This window comes from Eleutherodactylus coqui, chromosome 13, assembly GCF_035609145.1.
Source record: "Eleutherodactylus coqui strain aEleCoq1 chromosome 13, aEleCoq1.hap1, whole genome shotgun sequence".
Lineage (NCBI taxonomy): Eukaryota > Metazoa > Chordata > Amphibia > Anura > Eleutherodactylidae > Eleutherodactylus > Eleutherodactylus coqui.
In genome coordinates this window covers 89,088,397-89,093,395 of record NC_089849.1, presented here as the reverse complement: position 1 = coordinate 89,093,395, position 4,999 = coordinate 89,088,397, and the positions used below count along the sequence as shown (strand labels likewise).

The following is a 4,999-nucleotide window of genomic DNA, read 5'->3' as shown; positions in this document are numbered from 1 at the left end:
ACACATCAAATGCATACAACATAGAAGACACTTGACAATACGACTGCACAGGACAAACACTTAACATTATGGATGGGCCCTGTTAATTCTGGGTCACTACACAGGTGTGTGCCATGTGAACGGGCCCAGCAACGTAGAAAAGTACAGTAAAATATACGGGTATGCGTGCAAAAGCACATGATAACACTCCCTTCACAGCGCTATTACGTCATGCTCTCGCAAGCGTATACACACCTACACACATCTGCAGAAGCCCTAACTAGCTGGGATTGTAACACCTTTATCCAAAGCCAATAACAATAGAAAGATTAAAAAAGAGACATAGTGATTACTTAAAGGGATTCTGTCACCTACTCTAATCCCTATGAGCTAAGCTTATGGACTGAAAATAGGTGACAAACTGATTCCAGGAATGTGTTATACTTACCTCCCCTATCATTTTTCTGGTGCCAGCACTGAAAGCTACCGCTGCATTGAGAGGTGCTACTAAGTAGTCCACCCATTATAACATTAGAACTACTTAGCAGTGCAGCTCAATACATTGAACATCGGCTTCAAGCGCTGTAATCGGGAGAACGACGGGGGAAGGTAAGTGTTACACTGGCATCTCCAGACTCGGTGGGTCACCTACTTTCAACCATAGACTAAAGGCCCATTTAGACAGAACGATTATCTCTCAAGATTCGACGAAACAGTGGCTTTTGAGCGATAATCGTTGCGTCTAAATCCTACAATCATTTGGTTTTCTGCTGAACGATGGATTTCATGTGAGCATGAAATCCATTGTTCATGATAAGCAGGGACCGCAGGCTGAGTTCTCCACGGGCAGCGCTGATAACATTGTTATTAGCCAGCAGCCCACAGCAGAACAAAGTACATGTATTTAAAGAACAGACCACCGGCTGTTCTGTAAGTACATCTTTTGGCGGCTCATTAACTTGCAAATGATGTTAATTAGCTGCTAATGGACATTAGTGCCCATTAGTAGCTATGCAAAATGATCGCTCAAAACTGTCACTCAAACTGACTTTTGAGCGAATTTTGAACCATCGTCTTTTCGTGTAAATGGGGCTTTAGCTCATAGGACTAAAAGTAGGTGACAATCTCTTTAAATCACTGGCTTTAAATAGAAAAATAGATATTAGATTAATACAAATGTAGTTTAAATGGATACAAAGCAATGATTAGAATTCATAGCTAGATACACAAAGATTTGATTTGATACACATAGATTTGATAGATATGTGTGTGCAAAGCTAACGCAATCAATAACCTATTTGGATGAGATCTAATTGTAAGCTACGTAACATTTATTACACATGCTCTACGTTCTATATCCCCGTATAACTTCACTTCCAATGTCCTCGTCGTCATCTGATGCAGAAAAAGAAGCTGGGCTAAAAATAAAAACATTTCAGGTTCCACCGAGATTTGAACTCGGATCGCTGGATTCAAAGTCCAGAGTGCTAACCATTACACCATGGAACCAGCTGAGAGCTGACGCCTGACACACAGCTGATGGCTCTGCTCCTATGTGTTCTGCGCTCTAACATCATCCTCACATTTTATATTGGCCTTTTATTTACTTTTGTTATTTTGTTCTATTCACTGCAGCAGCCGTCCCCCTCCTATTGTCCGCCCTCCCCACCCACGCCTCTACCTGCTAGCTCCACTGCTTCCAAATCACATTACAATACAATTTGAAGTGTATTCACAGGGGCGTATGCGTATTTCGGTCCGTGTATACACAACATATTCACATAAATAAAGAAACCGCATTGATCTCGTGTGTAAATACGCAGCGAATGTGCAGGTTTCCTGCATATGTTGTGCGTATTTACGCACGCACATTACGTGAAAAAATACGCTGCCGTGAACGGACTCATTGAAATCAATGGCTTCTATTCTCTGTGTATTACACACGCAAAAGGTGTGCGTGTCATACGCTACGCAAATATGCTTGTATGAATGACCCCTTAAACTAATATCTCTCCCCCACAAAGCTCTGCACAGTGCTGCGCCTCTCCATCTTTGTCTACCACCCGAACTACGCTCTACATTCTGACAATGATCTAAAACCACAATCCTACATAATCTGAACCTTCAACTCCTGTCTCCAAGACTTTTCCCATGCTGCACCAAGTTTATGGAATGTGCTTCACCAAAACAAACAGATTAATTCGTAACATCCACAGTTTTAACCCTGAGTGATGCCTTTTTAAACCGGTAACTAAGGGACCTACCACGTTTTCCCCAAAAATAAGACCTACTCTGATAATAAGCCCTGACAATAAGCGCTGCCTGTAATTGGCTGAGGCCGTGGTTCTGAGCCAATCACAGCAATCTCATGCTGGAGGCGGAGTATTAAACCCATGTTACCATGGACCAGGATGGCGCCTGCTAGGTAAGTATTAAGACATCCCTGAAAATAAGACACTGTGCCTCTTTTGGGGCAAAAATTAATATGACAGTGTTTTGTTTTCGGGGCAATTCCAATACATATACGTTTTTTACAGCACAGCATTAGAAGCCCAGACTGGGTTTCCTGTGTTGGTACAGCAGGAGGTCAGATGTCTAATGACAGCCAGGCTTCTACTCTAAGAGCTCAGATTGGAGAAACATCCAATCCCAGCTGTTCAACCAATTGGATGCCAGAGTCAATGCTGACCATGGCATCTAAGTGGTTTAAAGAGGGACGGGGCACCCTCTGTAGCCCATCATCCTCAGCGACATGATTCTGGGGTACCAATAGGATGCTGTCAGGGTTACCAACCTGAATTATTCATTTTCCTGACAACGTATCAAAAAATAACGAACGTACATTTTTTTGGACAAATTGGGAAAGCGTACTGAATGATTCCAAGTCATGCAGACCTAGAGGCCCAATACTGATAAAAAACTCATTACCAGAATTTACTGTGAGCTGCAAAATGATGATAATACAGTTATTAGAACTGCTCAAGTACCTCCAGCCTCAAAACATTCATGGAAGCATCTAATATTTTTCCCAGACACTGAAAACATTTCCCCATTTTTAGATCTAATCATTAAACCTTTTGGGACCCACCAATTGCTTGTATGTTTTAAACACCAGCTGAACTGATGAAGGGGTTATCCCCGAAACGCGTTTTTATAAGCTGATCGCGTACTTTATTAAATAAAAGGAGAAGTTTCCCAAACCTTTGGTCACTTCCTATTTGCTTTAACCAGGAGTGTTTCGCCTTCTCCACTGCCAGTTTTTTAGTTCTATCATCTTGCTCTGTCATGCCCCCCCCCCCCCCAGGTGGTGCGTCATCTGGTCAGGCAGCACCTCCACTATTGAAGTTACCACTTCACTCTCTTCACCACTTTTACAGTATCATTTTTCACAACAAACACAACTGTACGGGTTTTGCTCCACCCCTCTTTTTCCTCCTCGTCCACATATCCTAACATTGATACTGTAGTATATATATATATATATATATATATATATATTTTTTTTTTTTTTTTTTTAATACGCAAGTTTCGCTGCTGTATTTGTGGCTGCATGATCTACAGTAAAAAAGAACAACTTGATTACAATTTTGGGCTACTACTTTAAATTTAGAATTGGCAACTGGGGTCTTAGTTCTCTCATGTGTCCAAATTAATTAATGATGATCATCGGAGAAGGAACAAGAGACATCAACTGTGTGAAGTCACCACTGTGCTCTTTCTGATCCACACAGCCCAGTGTTAACTTTATTTATTGTGCAAAGCGGGACAAAAGAAAGTTTAGTGTCCAGTCATGGTGGATAATGCCTTTAAAAGTAGCAAATCATATAGAGTCCAACACTGATGAATGAATAAATTACGTGACATGTTACTTACTTTAGAAAAGTAACGGAATGTGGGTGCAAAAACTAAATGTGGTCTTCAGAAAACGCTGCTTTTCCAACCTTCAAACTTATTATATTTAACACTTGAATAACAAGTATAACACAGAATACTTAATACTTTCACAGTGATCACTGCCTTAGTGATACTGTCACCCACCCTTTTATGTACATTACATTTTGGTACTAGTTGTCAGGATGGACACAGACATAGCATCAGAAGGGCCAATATCATCCTCCAGCACCATGTGCCAAACTTTAAGGCCTCATGTCCACGGGGAAAATCAGATCCGCTGCAGATTCTACATGGAGAATCTGCAGCGGGTCCCTCCTGCCCCGCGGACATGAGCGCCGAAAATAAGAATTTAAAAGTATTTACCATCCGGCGCGGGCGGAGAAGATCAGCTGTTCCTCACGGCCGGATCTTCATTTTCGGCCGGCGGATGAATTCCTGACGCCGGCGGCACGTCGCCGGCACGTCGCCGACGTGCCGCGCGCATGCGCCGGGCACATCCGCCGAGCCGAAGCAAGGAAGATGCGGCCGTGAGGAACAGCTGACCTTCCCCGCCCGCGCCGGATGGTAAATACTTTAAATTCCTATTTTAGGTCTCCCGCGGATCCGGACGGCTTCCATAGGCTTCAATAGAAGCCCGCGGGAGCCGTCCCCGCGGGAGACCCGCACGAAAATGGAGCATGGTCCGGATTTTTCCATGCTCCATTTTTTTTAAATCCCTTTTATTGACGATCCGCGGGTATTTATCTACCCGCGGGTGGTCAATGCATCCCTATGGGATGCGGATCCGCATGCGGGAGATCCGCTGCGGATCTTAAATCATATTTTGCCCGTGGACATGAGCCCTAATGGTTCCAATTTGTTATTACAGACTGATGAGAGAAACTAGAGGGGGCAATCCGACTGTGTAATGTGACCCCACACTTGAAAGCAGAACTAGCCCTAAGTATGCTGCAAGCCAAGGCAAGGAGAACATTGGTTTTACAATGTGTAATACACGGGATGTGAGAATCTGAACGATTTATCAGCCCATGAAAAAGTGCCCTTAGACCTCATAGATCGGCCGCTGGAGAGAATCCTGCGGAAAACGCTAAAGCAGGGACATGAACTGACTATACACCAAGTGGTG

At 43.3% G+C, this 4,999-nt stretch overlaps 1 non-coding gene across 1 annotated transcript; it reads right to left on the bottom strand.

The window, feature by feature from the left end:
* Positions 1–1,416: 1,416 nt before the first annotated feature.
* TRNAQ-UUG (transfer RNA glutamine (anticodon UUG)) lies at positions 1,417–1,488 on the bottom strand. Its single transcript has one exon. It is a non-coding gene; the product is annotated as a tRNA-Gln (tRNA).
* Between the last annotated feature and the right edge of the window lie 3,511 nt (positions 1,489–4,999).